Source organism: Humulus lupulus, chromosome 1 (genome assembly GCF_963169125.1).
Source record: "Humulus lupulus chromosome 1, drHumLupu1.1, whole genome shotgun sequence".
Classification (NCBI taxonomy): Eukaryota; Viridiplantae; Streptophyta; class Magnoliopsida; order Rosales; family Cannabaceae; genus Humulus; species Humulus lupulus.
In genome coordinates this window covers 129,079,342-129,085,518 of record NC_084793.1, presented here as the reverse complement: position 1 = coordinate 129,085,518, position 6,177 = coordinate 129,079,342, and the positions used below count along the sequence as shown (strand labels likewise).

At 33.5% G+C, this 6,177-nt stretch overlaps 1 long non-coding RNA gene across 1 annotated transcript; it reads right to left on the bottom strand.

Annotated features, from left to right (window-relative positions):
- Positions 1 to 2,229: 2,229 nt before the first annotated feature.
- On the bottom strand, positions 2,230 to 5,770 carry LOC133818124 (uncharacterized). The gene is made up of 2 exons (XR_009885797.1): positions 5,082 to 5,770; positions 2,230 to 2,572 (listed from the first exon to the last, which is right to left on the bottom strand). It is a non-coding gene; the product is annotated as an uncharacterized LOC133818124 (long non-coding RNA).
- Positions 5,771 to 6,177: the final 407 nt, after the last annotated feature.

Sequence of the window (6,177 nt, the reverse complement as noted above, 5' to 3'; positions counted from 1 at the left end):
CCTTATCCAACAACTCTTGTAGCTGGTTCTTAAGTTCCTTTAACTCTGCAGGCGACATTCGTTAGGGTTCTTTAGAGATCGGTGTTGTTTCTGGTGCAACCTTGATTACAAACTTGATTTCTCTGTCCGGGGGTAGTCCTGGTAATTCATCGGAAAACACCTCCGGGAATTGACAAATAATATGCACATTTTTTGCTTTAATTCTGACTCCTTAGACTTATCCACTACACTAGTCAGAAATGCCGAACAACCATGTTGCATCATATTCCGTGCTTCCAGTGCAAATATTATGGGTGTTCGAAAACCCGCTACTTTGCCTCTAAAGGAAAAGACCTCTCCTTCCTTTGGCTTGAACTCTACGGTCTTCGTTCGACAGTCTATCATAGCCCCATGTTTGGATAACCAATCCATGCTGAGTATGACATCATAATCTAGTACACTTAGTTCTATAAGGTCTGCTGGGCACTCTCTACCCTCTACCATTACAAGTGTTGATGGTAACCACTTATTTGACAACAGCATATCTCCCGGTTGCAACATTGTGCTAAAGTTATGTTCAAATAGCTTATAAGGCATATTCAATCTATCAATCACATTCATGGAAACATATGAATGAGTCACTCCAGAATCAATGAGGACTCTACACATCATACCAGATATAGGGAGATAACCTGTGACTATGGTGTTATGGTTGGCTGCTTCATTCTGGGTTAAAGCAAAAACTCGTGCTGGCACTAGGTTGCTGTTACTATCCTGTCCCGCTTTCTATTGTGGACAATATTTTCTCAGATGTCTTGCCTGACTATGCTTGTACATTTGTTGGTGTCGTCTTGACATTTTCCCATATGCCATCTCAAGCATTTAGGACAACTGGGGTGCTCAACTTTATTGCTTCGATGATTCCCACAGTTTTAACCATTATTGCGATTGTTGTGGTTGTTGTGATTTCCATTGGGAGATGTGACCTTGGGCCTTTTTTCAGTGCCACTACTTTGTCCCTATTAGGCCTCCTCTTGTTACTCTCCTGAAAGATCTTACTCTTATTGGCCTCTTTCCTTGCAGCATCATACTTTCATATACAACTCTTCATATACTCAGTGTCTAAAGCTTTGTCCAGAATCTCAGCATAGCTAACTAGCTCTGTACTAGTAATTTTGATGTCCCTGACAATCATAGGCTTCAGTCCCCTTAAGAATCCTTGAACTCTCACGGCCTTTGTTGAGACTATTTCAGATGTAAACCCTTCCAGTCTGTCAAACTTCTAGACATGCTCTGTGACTGGAAGACTACCTTGAATCAGTGTCACAAACTCAATAACTCTAGTTGCTAGTACTGTAGCATTGTAGTACTTTTTCTGGAAACTTGTACAAAGTCAGCCTAAGTCATGGTGTCTAAAGTTTGTGTCTTCTTAACCATGTCCCACCAAATTCTAGCATCCATCTTTAGGATTGCTAATTATCTTGTTGTCCTTGGAAATCCGTAGTCTGTACTAGTATCCTTTGCCTTATTTTGTCATGTCGAAACTCATTACTTATCCTCATTGTTGCATCAATTCGTAGCTTGACATTGTCCTCTATGTTGAACTATGTTATTGTGGATTTGCTCGCCTCTCCGCCTCCTTATTCTCCATTTACTCCATCGAGATTTTGCTGATATTTGCTACCAAATGTTGTGGCGTGTCCACTTTGTGTGCTCCTCTGCTACTGCACGTATCTATCTAGTTAACAACATCACCTCGCAAGATAATGTCTTGGAGTAAAATCCCTAACCTATGTCTATATTAACAATCGCATCGCAAAGTTTATGTGTCCTTTGATCTTGATAGGGTCCAGTTATATTATCATAGACGTATTCCATTCTTCGCTTTACTTGAAACTTGATAATGTCATACTTGCGATTTCCTATGATGCATCTCATCCATTAAATACATTCATTCACAACAAACATCTTTCGGGGAGTTGATATCGACTCATCTCCGTCGTTTACATCATCTATATGAACCCTTGAGATCCCACTGATCACATCGAGAAGTTTCCTTCTAGAAGTCCTAATTACTAGAGGCATACATTCTACACAGCAATTACAAATCTACAAAATTTAAAAGTAGGAAAAAAAATATAGATGACATTTAGAGCAAGTACTTACGACGCGTTGATGAGAGATTTTCCCGTCTTTAGCATGTATGGGGAGGGTTCTTGGAAAACAGGGACGACCGTCTCTGATACCATTTGTAAAAACGCCCTTAACTAGTACTTAATAAAACATTCACATTTTCAATGGTTTATAATAGAAAAGCCACTTATTATAAAGGTTTCAGTGGGGTCTTGCTTAAAACATGCAAATTGGGCCCAAAAGTTCAAAAAGAAAATATTAGTTTTATGCAAAGTTCTAAAACAAACAAAAGTTTATGTCCCACTGAAAATTTTAAGAAAAATTTCATTAAACATAACATTATTAAAAATGGCGTTTAAAGTTGATCGTTTCTCGTCCATAGGATGCCCCACGCAATACACACCAGGACGACAGAACTCCCCACATCACCACGCGTGCCACAGAGAAACCTATTTGCTACCTGGAAGGGAAAGTAAGGGGGTGAGCTAAAAGCCCAGCAAGAAAGTACATCATAGCATCATCATAAAATTGGCATCAATATCATAAACATAAACATAATGCCACCGTCATATCATAAACATTATAACATCATAACCAAAATCATAAACATCATAACAAAATCATAAACATCACCAAACATCATAACATAATCATAAACATCACCAGACATCATAACACATTCATAAACAATTCCTTGTGAACATGGCCCGCTAACTTGTCCATGCCACCCTTTGAGGTAAACAAGAGTCTCTGGTCCTTGAATAACCTCGTCATGTCCGCCCATGGAGTTACGTCTTCATATCCTTAGTAACTCGGGTTATGTCTTCTTTATCCTTAGCAACCCATTTTGATGTGTCGCGTTCATCACGCTAACATCCATTCATATCATACAATATTCATACAAGCCAACATATCATCACATTATGGCATTCATAAATCATAACATTTCATTCACACAACAGTCTTACCATTCATAATATAACATTCATAAATTCTATCTAACTTCCTTACCTCAGGTCCAAGTTAAGTAAAACCACAACTTCTCAACGAGCCTAGACCATAATCAAAACGACATTTCTTAGCTTCATATAATAACTATTTTCCCCTTTCATACAACTCATGTGTGCATGGGTCATGCACACATGGTGAGAGTTACACACAACATACAATATGCTTGGTTACACATAAGGTCATAAAAAGAATAATACTCATTCTACCTATATTGCATGCACGATCTTTCTATAAAAACTACACGATTGCATAATAGACATTATTTTGGACGTAAAAGTGAATTTGCATGTAACATGCATACGTGGGAATGTTGCGTAAATGTAGCGTTAAAAACGATAATTCTATGCGTCTTACTTCTATCATTTATAAATAATAGTCTTGTAGCATGTTTTGTTTACCATTGTTTATCTTCTTAAAATTACTAGGTCGATTAAATCTCCCAAGACATTATTTTTATTTCATATAAATAATTTTACTTAGCCATTAAGAATATATAAAAGACCCATTTATTATTTTTAATTACAAAGAAAAGCAAAGGTATTGGAAATTATTTTAAAAAGAAAATACCTATGATTATCATGTCTCCTTAGAAAAATAACGATTTAATTTAAGTTAATAGAATTTCATAATTGATGTGAGAAAAACATAAATTTTAAGTGTGGGAAAAAATATTTTTTGTTTGAATTATTTTTAATACTAAATTTTTATGTAACACAAATTCATATGTGAAAATTAAATAACTATTTAAAACTTTTTAAACTAAACTTTTAGCCATTATTTAAAAATCACAAGTGAATTAAATCCAACATTTTTCTTAATCTAATTAAAGAAATCATAACTTGTAAAATAATCACTCATATTATATTAAAAATACCACTTTCAAATTTTACCATAGTTTAGGTTATTTATTTATTTCAAAATACCAATCAAATTCATTTTATTGAAACACACTTTACATTTTTAAACAAAAATTCCAGCAATCAAATTTATCATTAAAATCACCATCCTTATTTTTAAAACTCATATTTTCTCAAAAATATAAGAAAAAATCTGTAGGTAATTATTAGTGCAAAAACATCATTTTAATTGTGAATTAAAACGCCATTTTATTTTCACAAACACCACATATCATTAGAATCATTCTTATGCATACATATCCTTATTTCATCAATCTTTTCACAATTTATTCACAAAATCAGCAAGCATAAATCACCATGAATTTTATCTTTTACCTCATGCCTCATAAAATTCATACAAGACCATTCATGTTTCATTAACACAATAATTCACAAATCCTAACATGCTCTGATTATACAAATAATTCAAAGAACATAACTAACACATATTCATATACAACCTTATAAAACCTTATTCTTTTTCTAATGGGTTCATGCATGCAACCCAACAAAATAATAATACAACATGCATGAATAACATAACACAAATCCTCATCTATGCTTTTATATTAAACCTAACATGTTCCTATTATTTTTCATGCATACTATAATATATTAATACAAAATCTCATATACACCCTATCATGTTTCTAGATTCACAATTGATTTAAAATATATAAGAAAACAATTATGCTTGAACATCACCCCTAGGCCGAAACACCTAGGGTACCCAACAATAATTTACACAAAAACCCCATCTATATACACATGAAACCTAGCATGTTTCTAACATGTAAATGTGACACAAAATAAAACAACCCAATATGCCCAAACCACATAGGCTGAAACATACATACATAAAATTATAGAATATTATCAACATCATATTTCAATAATCATCTCATTACACATATTATGAACATACAACAAGAAAAATCAAACCAACACCATAAACCCCTACCCACGCCTAGATCAATCCCCCATGCATCAACATATTGAAAAATATCTACAAATCTAATAACTCAAGAGAACACCATAGCATTAGGGGTAGAGATTCAATACCTCTCTTGATTGTAAAATCAAGAACACAACTTGATCAACACCCAAGTGATAATCACCCTTGAATACCCTAGGGTTTTTGAAACCCATGAAGAAGAAGAACATTGAAAAAAAAAGACTTAAGATGATGGGGAAGATAAACCTTAATCTTAAGAAAATAACAAGGAACCATAAGAAAACCATACCTAGGACCTCCTTCTTCTTCTTCCTTTCTCCTCCACTTGCTCTCTCATTCACGCCTTTCTCTCTCTCTCCTTCTCTCTAATTTTGGCAGCCACAAGCAAAAGAATGCCAAGGCTTCCATACTCTCCTATCTATAGCCTCTAGTGACCTAACCTTAAGAAAAGGACTCAAGTATGAATCGCCAAATTCTTGTCCCATAATTTAAGCTAAATCCCATCATTTCCTCTCCTTACACCTCACCTAAACCCTTATCCTAATGTGAACCAAATCAAAAATCAACCTTGTCATCTTTTCCTACAAGATGACAACTTATATTTCTTTTCTTTTCTATTTTCTTTTCTTTTCATAATTAAAAGGAAAAATGCTCAAGACTCACATTAGGTCTAGATTCATACTACCGTTTCCTTTTCTATAATGGGAACAATAACTAAATAAATTAATAAAAGAAAAATAAAACACATTCACATACACACACACACACACACACACACATTTCGGCACACACTTAAAAAAAATAACCTATTTTAATCACATCAATTGTCACACTTATTTAAAAGATAACACTAATAGTAAAATAAACAAGTTGCCCAATTATTCATATATTAAAAATAAATAATCAAACAAACAACTAACAAATTTAAATTCAAAAAGATTATACCAAACAATTCTAACAATTAAATAAAATAACAAACAATTAAATAAAACAAACAACAACTAAATAAAATAAACTACATTTAAATAAAACAATTCACCACACTTAACACTTAAATAAAATAAAACACCAAAAATTTTAATAAACTAAAAAAAAAATTGGTGCACTACAGATAAGTAAACATACTGTTATTATCTATTCTAGTCATATCATATAGTTGACCATAGGTCAATTCAATCTCAATTCTGAGTGGTTAGTATTCTA